We start from the raw sequence: 11,610 nt of genomic DNA, 5'->3' as shown, positions 1-11,610 counted from the left end.
CTATAGCTTTAAAGCTTCTCGCAAATGTGAGAAATACCAGCACACAAAAATAATTGTTTCAAGTAACAAAAATTTCTCCTTCTTTAGATTTTTCATTTGTTACCTTATGAGTCCGCATTCCAACCCCCAGCATCACATGCATACAATTCTGAACGTTTGAGGATTCATTTGATAACTTTAAGATAACTTTAAGAAATATTAGAAAAATGCTAGAAAATACATAGAAATATATTTAAGCAAGATTAGTTTACTGAAAACTGAGATCTTGTAGAGACATTAGGTGTTTTTTTAGAAGCAGACAAGATGAAAAATTAGCAACGCCTTCGCCGGGAATCGAACCACGGACCTCTGGAGTACCGGTCCAGCGTGCAGAACCACTACACCACGAAGGCACGCTAGGAAGGCGGGAGAAATACCTTATATACTCCCGCTTTTAAAGGGCGACTAGGGTTTTTAGGAGACCCAACCGCCAAATCCTGGGTGTGGAGAATTCTCATCCAACACCACTTTAGTTCGGGCGCCACTGTAGAGTTTTTTTAGAAGCAGACAAGATAAAAAATTAGCAACGCCTTCGCCGGGAATCGAACCACGGACCTCTGGAATACCGGCCCAGCGTGCAGAACCACTACACCACGAAGGCACGCTAGGAAAGCGGAAGAAATACGTTATAATCTTAATAAATGTATAAAATTTCAAAACAGTAAAATAGACTTGTAACTAAGCAAGAAAGTTTTTCTTATTTACATTTTCAAGATAAAGACAGAATAGAAACAACACGCCTCAAATAAATCATAAAAGTGAAGCAACAACCTGTGTTACGCGTAGATTTTTAGCATAGAAAAATCTAGATTTTCAGCTATCGAAATCGATAGAGTTTCTATGCTAAAAATCTACTCTTAACACAGGTTGTTGCTTCAGTTTTATGAATTATCAAGATATTTAAAATAAGAGCTTTGTGTTGCATGCAGCACTGATTCTGGTATGTCAAAATTAGCAGTTGCTGAAAATGACATGTAATCAATGTGGTTGTTAAGTTGTATCAAGTTTGCATGAAACGCATTAAAAATTTGAAGCTCTAAGTAATCAGGAGCTTAAAGAAAACTTAACACAAGGACTGTTGTTCAAATGATAAACTCACAGCTGTCTACGCATTGGATAATTGGCAACACACTGCGATATTTGCTCACATAATTGGCCACATATGAGGGTTTTTACCTTCACTTCCATTTCATCATTCCTGGTTTGTCATTCCTTGAGAATTTAGTACTTTGCTGTATTCGAACTTTTACTGTTTTATGCTTTATCCATTTTTCATTGTTTTTTGTTTGCCGCTGCAAGGACAGAACATTGCTCTTGGATTGTAAGGAAATAACGTCTGCCTTTAGAAACACTTATATTCTGAATTTAGATTAGACACGAATGAATAATAAATAAATGCCTATTACTTAGACCAAAGTGAATATTCAGGGGTTTTATATTGAGGCTACATGTAATTAAATGTAATATTAAGTGAATGTGTGGATATTATGGTGTAGTTCTATCTTTCTAATAGAGGTAATTTTAACTAAATGATTTGGTTCTTTTAAACTCTAATTTATGACTTCCTTTCCTAGACGACAAATTTTGAGACTGAAATGTAAAATAACATATCTTTTCTATTTAATTACAATGCATACGAAAATGATGAGTTCTAAATGTCAGGATTTAAAGTTTCATGTTAATTAACCTATTATCTTAATAGTTTTTCTTTATTGCCATTTGTACTTTTGTTCGCTCCCATCAGGATGCAAACTAGTTAATGTGAATATAAAAGCGTTTTTGAAATTAGGGTTTGAGCTTTTGACGATAGTGTTGATCTTCTTAAAATTTCTTACCCAGGTCTTAGAATTACATAGATTAGCTTTAGCTTTTTGCTAGCCTTGTTGCTCGAGTATTTTGAAATCTGAGCCGAAGCTTAATAGTGAACTCCCTTGTGAATTCAAAGCGTTTAATAGATTTTGCTAGCTTAAATGTCCCAAGCAACAATGAATAATTATGTAAGGCCCAAGTTAAGCATATTTGAAATTTAAATAAAAAGGTTTATTTTAAACCTTCACTTATCATCATAGTTGTTTAATTACTAGAAGGTAAATAAGTTTCCTGTCGGCTTACATGGCTCCAGAATTTAGTGCTGTAAGTCTTAGGTTTCTGTGTAAAAATACTCGTGAAAAACTAAATGTTAGGAACTAAATAGAATTGCAATAACTATTTAACTATTTCCGAAACTTTCAAGCCCACGGATGACAGAGGTCGATAAAATATTAGAACTGAAGTGATAAAATTTTTTATTAAGAAAAGGAAAAGACATACCAGAGCAACCTAATCTAAATCTGTAGTTCTGTCGGAAAAATGATATAAGAGATTTAAAAGGCAAAATTCTAGGGTATTGTTTGCGATAATGTTTCGAAAAAATAAATTAAAGCTTTCAAAAAGGATAAAAGGAAATGAGGGAAGGCGGAAATTGCAGCGATTATTTCTTAAACGATGTTCAAAATGCAAAAGGAAACGAAAGATAACGAATGGATCTATGAAAATACCAAGTAATGAAATACCAAGTATGAATCTAATACCAAGTAAAATTGGTTCTAAAGCCAATTCTGTTGTTTTCGAGAAATTGTCACTTCATCCAAGACCTTCTTTTAATGAACAAAGAAAAAAAGCCATTTCCGTTCTTATTTTTATTTTTATTTATTTTATAAATTTCTTCCTTTATTTGTTTTATCATTAGATAAAATGATAGAAACTTAGTGAGGTTAAGATTCAAAAGTAATTTTTCTTCAATTTCGCGAAGTTTGCAGCGTACTAATAATCAAGCAAGTGTAGGGTTTAACTTGAAGTAATTAAACATTAGCTTTGAATAAATTGATTTAGAATATAAAAAGTAAATTTTCTGAAAGGACTTGAGTTTTTTTCAAATTTAATAAAAGCACTTCTTCCAGATTAAAAAAAAAATCACGTTTCTTCCATTATCTGATATCCTTACTATATTATATAACATATGCTTTCTTACTATATTACATATTATATTACACTATACCATATTACTTTTCTCATTGTTGACTTGAAATCAGATTTCTCAAGTTTCATTTAGAAGTTGTGCTGGAAATGATCAGAAATTGGTACAGATTCAGCAACTATTTTCGATATTACATAAAGAGAAGTGCTTTGGTTTAATAATTAGTGAATTATATTTATAATTTATTCGTTAATTTTTGAAGTAAACTAACCTTGTTTACTTACTTCCTCCAATAAAAGGATGATTAATTTTGAAACAAGTGAATGAGAAATTTTAACATGAAGGAGAATATTGAACATCTTCTAAAATTCTGTCCTTTTTCCTTTTTTTTATTTTAAAAGAGTACTAGCTTAACGTTTTTCGGTTACCAAATGTGCATTATAATTTTTCCTGTGGTTATTGGTTAAAAAGCTACGTATATTTTTTTAAGACTTTTGAAAGAACGCAGTATTATTTATGTAATATAAACAAACCTAGCCTTTAATATCGCAAATAACTTTGTAACGAATCTTCACCCGCCTTATCGAAAGCTTTTGTAGTGTAATTAGAAACCCGTCCGGTTAGCAGGAATTTGGATTGGATTATATAGATTACTGCAAAGCATACATGGTTATCTGCCTGACCGGCTAGCATGGAAAGGTCCGGAGCTCGGCAAGAGCATTTTTCACGATTCTTGCTGTAAAATAAACCTAATGAATCTACAACTTTTTATCTCATTTTTGTCATGTTACAAATACAAAATTCAGTCAGTTAATTCTTAATTAAATAATTTAGATATTTTACTGATACGATATTTCAGGATTTTAAATACATTTTAAACGATGGATTCCGTCTTTTTTATCTAACCATCAAGTATTTATTTCCTTCCTATAAACGGTTTCTATAATTTGCCAATTTATGACATGTCTAAGATAAAACCTAAACTTTGATTTTTCTTCCGGCTCATTTAAACATTTTCTTTCTAATTTCTTACTGAATTGTATGTGCGAATTATTATCAAAACTATATTAGTAATTTTATGTATTCCTTTTCTAACCGTAAACCGTAAACAGACTACATATATGCTAGAAAATATATTTAACTTTGTCAAGAACTTTTGTAAAATTCAAAGCAGACGTTCTATTCTTCAGAAGTCCAAATATATTTAAATTGTGGAAATATAAGTCAGAACTTCACGTGTAGCATTAAGTTCATACTCGAAATTCATCTTGATCATGATTTATTTTGAATGGTGTGCACCTTAGATCGATGCAATAAATAATTAATCCTCTAAGAGAGGATTATCTGAATTCCTTTAGTAACGTTAATTAAATAATTTTTCTTACGTAACTAGCGAAAACTAAAAGTAATAATAACAGTAATAAAAAAAATTAAGAATTTTCCTCGAAACACAGAGGTAGGTCAACCAGATTGCATCATCAAAATTTTATAACAATTACATTTCTCCATCAGTCGCAGAAGTACCTACGCGATCGCGGCTTAAAGAAAATCAATCACTTCAAACAAAATACCTTTCCCAATCACACCACCTGCTTTGACGTAATTTCTAAAGAGTGATTGAAGCACACCACCCAGATTAATTAGCATTTTTATTGCCTACTAATTTCCATATACATTGTGTGTCATCCTTTATTTATTAAATAGGCACAACATGCGTGAAATTTCCCGCTTTCTGCTTTATCTCACTGAGAAATCTTGATTCTGCGTAATTCATGCTCTCACGTTACTGCCTACTGATATCTCTACTAAGCTTAAGCTGAGTCTTTTCTCATTAATGTGCTGGAGTATACCCAGAGTTTCACATTCCCCTTGATCGAATTTTTATGGGGCGGGGCAAAAAATGCAAGTCATCTGTACTCAACTCGTTTATTTCTTCAAAAGTAAACTTTAAATACTTTACGATGATGTATGCGTTAAATGAAAAGAGAATTCCAAGCTTGTGATGGACACAAAATAATAAACTTTTGTCTGATACAAACTGAATGAAAATTTTTGAACAGCTTGGAAAAAATAAAATGGAATTTCTGCTATGAACATGACAATTCAATTTCCGCTAAATAGAATTTTTTGAACCGCTAAATGGAATTCTTCTAGCCGACTTTGTAATACATGGATATAAGTAAGAAACTCAAAACAATTTAATTAATAATTGCATTGTGTGAGGGTTTTCTGCTTTTAGATTGTATAAAGATTAAATGACAATCTAAAATCAAAAGATATGTATTTGACTTGTCCAGTAAGGTTTGGCTGTATGTAGTGTCTTCCTTCTTCCTCGCTGATGCATTATTGGTCTATAACCTGTAGTACATCGCAATCACTGTTTCCATTGTTTCTCGATGATAAAACAGCTAGATGGCCAATCATTTCGGCCATTCACGATGCGTGTTTACCAACAAGTGCCCCGCTGTTGAGACAGAGAAAAAAGCTATTGTATATCTCTGATTGTCTGCACTGATATATAAGTACCTCAAAACCATTTGATCTGGTGTATAAATATCATTATTAGCATCTGCACTGGTGTAGATCAGCATTTTTAATGGTATATAAATACTCAACAGTGTGACTGAAAAGTCTGGAGACACTTTTCTGTTTCGGTAACTATGACAAGAAATGAAATAAGATATTGAATGAGGGTGATGGGTAAAAAGCCTTATCTTTCAGAGAATATAAGAATATGACCGCAAATTTGAAGAGACATTCTTAGATCTTTTTCGAAAGCAGCAAGTGGGAAAGAAACCGTGTGTACATCAGCTTAAGCTAGAATCATTTCAAATACAAAATAATGCAGTTAGAATTTTAGTGATTTTTATTCGTTAAAGGACGAATGACCAAATATATTGAAGCAAATGGGCTACTAAATGACCTATTATTTCTTCTTTCTAGGTAATACAATATGGTACTGACTATCCAGCAACTGAGATTGCCTTTATGAATGATGAAAGAAGCTCCACGTTATTGCTGGTAAGTTTTTCAGCCTTCATCTTAAAAGACGTTACATTATTTACAGCACAGTTGCCAAACTGTTAAAACATTTCAATGGAATGGAATCAGCGTATGATGAAGACCATAAATGGAATACGAACTCTGTAATAAACGACGCGTAAGCCACTGTAGGTACAAGTGGGGCGGGACACTAGTTATTCACCATTGGGTGTACAGACCTGCCGCAATAGCTATTAAGCTCTAACCAATTTCGATCCGGAACACTTCGGACTTCAATTCTCATACCCTACCACTAACCACTCTGTAGGACTTTCTGCTTGCCGTATATTTTGAATGCCATTTGCCGTACGGGTAGTATATACTTACAAATATCTATATCTTCTCCAGTATTCGAACACGAGCCCAACGATGCAGCAGCCAAGAAGTGCTAAGTGTTTTACCGATCAGGATAGCCATAAGCCACTGCAGTTGAGGCTGCTTTCGTGAGTAGTTGTACTCAGCGCAGTATATGTTTAGTTACCTTGGAAACAAGAGTTAGCTGAAGTTCGAGTATGACATTATTGCTCAATTAAGTACGCAATTTAAGGTATGCTAGAATTAAGGAAAAGTGGTACCGGATAATGGCTTCGGTATAGACGAAACAGGAGTTCAGTGAGAATCCTTCATTCTGTAACAGGATTCTCTTCAGCGACAAGGATATTTGTGAATGAATATTAGCAAATAAAACCATAGTTATTGATGGATCTTTAAATCTATCGTGCACAGATCTCACCCAAACAGTTGGTGATGCCAAAATCATGGTGTGGAACATTTTCCATTACTCATAAGAAAGCTCTCAATTCATTACTGGGACATCCATACCGTGATGGCTCACCAACAATGAAGAACTAAGAAGCCATTAACAATCCAAAAATCCTCCATAATCAATAAAAATATCATACATCTAACTTAAATTTATGAATCGGAAGTTCGCGGTTCCTCAAATGTTTGAGTATGATTCAAGATGTCATACTTCTCCAAGATGGTGCCTGCAATGCTATATCCTACTCCAAAATTTACGCTTTCTATCTACCTCTCAAACCAGCATTTAGGTTTGATTCTTGCAACAGTTTACGAAACGAAAAAGGATTTTCATACTAAGAAACTCCGTGTACATATATACAGTGTATTCTAAATGATCAGAAATCTGAATATTTCTTGAATGATGACTTTTTAGAATCCTTCTTTTCCGTCATTCGTGTTGCTTATGTAACGTATTCGTGTTGCTTATATAACAGCATAAAAGTATCTTTCCTTCAAACTGTCACTGGTAGCTTAATCATCGGCCATAATCGACGATAATTAAAGAAATTTCTTTGCACTTTCTCAAGAAAAACAAAATGGGAAAAAAAAGCTAGATGGTTTTATCAATCGCTTTTAAGTATAACTTTTCTACTACCTCAGTCAGTTTTGCAAATGCTCACATTGATGCTGAAAAACAATTGATAGAGATAAATTTTTACTGAAAATCATTGCTTTTATACGAGTACATCATTGCGTTTAAACGCGGTTTTAAATCTTAAAACAAAATGTGCGTCATTGATCCCACACTCAATTGCATGTGGTTCCAGTACAAGATCCAAAAACAGCTGATGATCCAGAAGATTTTTTTAAACAAAGTAATTTTTTTTTTTTACTGTATAAGGTATTTCTCCCGCTTCCTTGGCTTCAGTTCGTCGTATAGTTGTCTGCACGCTCAGCGCGTAATTGAGAGGTTAGCGGTTCGATTCTCGGCGAAGGCGTTGCTAATTTTTCATCTTGCCTGCTTCCAAAAATACCTAATGTCTCCGCAGTGGCGCCCGAACTAAAAAGGGTGTTGGATGATGAATCTCCTCACCCAGGATTTGGCGATTGGGTCCCCTAAAAACCCCAATCGCCATTTAAAAGGGGGAGTATATAAGATATTTCTCCCGCTTTCTGCGTGTGTCTTTGTGGTGTAGTGGTCTGCACGCTCAGCGTGTAATTGGGAGATCCGCGGTTCGATTTCCGGCGAAGGCGTTGCTAATTTTTCATCTTGCCTGCTTCCAAAAATACCTAATGTCTCTACAACTGAAAAATAAAAATATTTTAAATAACTTTTAAATTTCGCTCATTAAATATTTATCAAACCACACATAAACAATCATAATAATATCTCTAATGAAAATTTTTAAATTAATATTAATTTTCTATCTGAAATCCAAAGTTTCGTACCTGCAAGACATTTTTGTTAATTATACTTTGCTATTAAAATATGATTGCTAAATATTAACCTTAGAACCACGTTCTTCACATTCATACGGCCCATTCTTGAGTTCGGAATACCAACTTACTGCTGTGCATCTGATACCAACCTGAAGGAATTAGAACAAGTCCGATTAAGTTCTGCCCGGATCATTACAGCTCTGAGACACGGCCATCCTTCAGAAACTATCCTTTTTGAGGCCGACTTTCAATCTTTGCAACTTAGAAGATAAGCTGAGCTTGTGAAATACTATAACAAACTTTCTAGTTATGGCCAAAACAACAAAGCATCAGTTAACTTTAATAAGTAGTTAAACCATTGCAGAGTTGCGCGTCTCCAACCTGCACGCAACCAAGAGGTGACTGTTGAAACTGGAAAATAGACAGAGTCTTGCTAAGGGTTTAAGTCCCTTTTTATTCAACTTAAGAAATTACAATTGCGTGCTCTTGACGCTCACAAACTACGCCGACCCAGCGGTAAAATAAAAGTAAGAACCTGAAAAGAAATAATAACAAGACTCTAACTACGAGGCTCTCTAAAAGTAACTAACCTCACCGCTTTTTACAATACCGCTGCTAATTCAGCAAACTTTGAATATCACGTTGAAGATTAACAATTCTCCGAGGCAAGCACACAGGCCGAAACGCGGGGTTCTTCAATTTCTGGCTAACTACCTCCGCGCTCGTGAAGTAAGAACAGCACACCTCGAACTCGTTTCCATTCTATTTTACTCAGAATACTTCCGCTGATAATTTGAATCCTTGCGCGTTCTACTAAAATTTACATACTCTGGCATTGGCAGTTCCAGGGGAAAGTAAGGCTTGACAGGAAAGATAGTTTAAACTTAAAATAAATGTTAGTTAAAATAAATATAAACCCTACATTTGCCGCTGCCAGAATTTGGAAAACTTGGAAGCAGGTCCTACAAACGACCTGTTGTAAAGTTTCTATAATTCTGAACTAACTCTCAAGAGCCTCGTTTACACAAAAACATATCTTATGTAACAAAATGTATACTAAATTTCTGTCTATACTTATATAAATCTCTCTTCTTACAGCAACTTTTCCTGGACTTCATCAATCAATCTTGTTCTTTTCCTTCCAGCATCTGGAAGGAATAAGTATCAGTATCTTTCCAAATACATTATAATTTACACTTTCTTGACACTGAATAAATTTTTGTTTTTAAACGATTCGTTTTCCTTAGTTACTGCTTAATTCACATTCATTCACTTATTCAAACATTAATTTAACTTTACCCTGGCTCTCCACCATGGTGTCAAACGGGAATATTCGTGTTTTAGTCTTACAACACTTCCCCTAACCACCATGATTTGTTAGAATTCAACGACCAAATAGACACACCTTACTCGACATTCTACAACTCGATGAGCTACTTTAACATTCTTAAAAATTCAAGAGTAGGTGGAGAACCCTACAAAACACATTAATTCTAACTTCCCCCTCATTCATCTTTAGACATGCAGGCTTTCGCTCTAAAGCATGATTTTATCTACAGTTTAATACTTAAATTCGAATTCATTGCTTTTAAGCATTTACTTTTAGCATCTAAAATTTTATGCTTCTAGACTAAATTCTACTTTTACATAACTTTCAAGTATTTACGTATATTTACAAAATTTTAATACATATGATTTTTACAATGTACCATAAAATGAATAAGAGAAAATAAATTTTTACTTTACTCATTCTTCGTCAAGCTGGCGGCACTGAAACTAAAGTTTTTATTAATACAAGAATACGAAGTTATTTTTATCTTCGGCCAAATTTTGGCTTTAACATAACAGAATTAGACTTTCGACCAACAGAATTAGTCTTTCGACCAACAGAAAATGCTTTTTCTTAGATTTGTACTTAAAGAAAATAATACTTTTGCCTTAGCTAAATAAAGTAAAACAAAACTAAGTCTCAACCGAGACATATTGACTTTCGTCAAAACATAGAACTTCGTACTTATGCATAACATTTCGGAACAAAAGAAAAAATTTTATAGAGGATTTTAACTTATCTTTGAGTTTTCGATGATTGAAACTCCGTCATTCTTTTCTGGCAAAATTGTTCCCACGTTATAGGTTTCATGGACGTCAATCTTCTCCTTACTGACCTCCGAGTGTCGTCCACATTAGTTTTTCTTTTGCGTCCTCTGCATGCTGGTCTCTTGGCGTAGCAATCGTCGGGTTACTGTCTTTTCCGTTTTTCCATTGGACGGCTGGTCTTGATGTCCTCCGGTCTGGAGTCCTTCTTGAATTTCTTCTGTTGTAGAAGGGCTAGGTCTCTCTTCAGTTCTCTGCTTCTTGGGTGGTGGAACAGTTGTTGTTATTTCTGGACCTTCTACTTCTTTTAGACTTGAGTCCTGCAAGAAACTTTTAAGGATTTCAAAATCATTTGGATTATAGTATTTTTTCACCTGGTCGGGACTTGCTTTACAGATTTCCCCTCTCTCGTTCTTAAGGTACAATACGACTCCTTTGATTTCCTGAGTTACATAGGGGCCTTCAAATTTTGGAGCTAACTTTGCAGTAAAATTGTCTGGGGCACTTAATAAAGAAAATTTCCGCTTCAATACTTTATCCCCAACTTTAAAATCTGCTTCACGGCGTTTTCTATCGTAATACACTTTTTGCTTATTTCTTGCCGTATCCGAGCTTTTAAGCGCCTGATCAATAAGTTTTTGACATCTTTCTGTTTAAACTCTTGTTCTCTTTGTTGCACAAAGAATAATTTATCTAAAGGCGTAATTAACTTTCGGCCTAAAAATAATTCTGCTGGAGTTTTTCCCGGAGTATCGTGATTTGCCGTTCTTAAAGCATAAGCTAATTCATTTATGTAGCCATCCCAGCGCTTGTGATGTGTGCTAACGTAACTGCGAATTATTTTTACGATGTTTTTATTCACTCTTTCTGCTATGTTTGCCTGTGGTCTATACGGAACCATTTTGATATGGCGTATGCCAAGTCCAGTGCATATGTTTTCAAATATTTGACTAATGAATTGTTTTCCGTTATCGCTAATGACTTTTATCGGTGCATCGTATTTTAAAATGTATCTGTGTAAGAATGCATCTGCTACTGTTTTGGCTGACGCGCGTTTAAGTGGAACAATTTCAGTCCATTTTGAAAAATGATCTACTATTACTAAAAGAAAACGATTTTTATTTAACTCGCTCTGGGGGAAGGGACCAAGAAGATCTATGCCTAAAATTTCATTCGGAAATGTAGCGCGAATGCTATTTAAGTACCCGGCCGGGCTGTAATTAATATCATTTATTAACTGACATTGATTGCAGGACCTGACATACGCAGTTACTATTTTGTATAATTGCGGGAAA

General features: G+C 34.3%; 1 non-coding gene across 1 annotated transcript; it reads right to left on the bottom strand.

The window, feature by feature from the left end:
- Window positions 1–318: 318 nt before the first annotated feature.
- On the bottom strand, window positions 319–392 carry TRNAT-GGU (transfer RNA threonine (anticodon GGU)). The gene has a single exon. It is a non-coding gene; the product is annotated as a tRNA-Thr (tRNA).
- Window positions 393–11,610: the final 11,218 nt, after the last annotated feature.

The sequence above is a fragment of the Stegodyphus dumicola genome, chromosome X1 (assembly GCF_044657685.1).
Source record: "Stegodyphus dumicola isolate Sdum_Otavi_A_Nest chromosome X1, ASM4465768v1".
In the NCBI taxonomy this organism is placed as follows: Eukaryota; Metazoa; Arthropoda; class Arachnida; order Araneae; family Eresidae; genus Stegodyphus; species Stegodyphus dumicola.
Note: the sequence above shows the minus strand (reverse complement) of the source record. Positions and strands in the feature narration are given on the sequence as shown.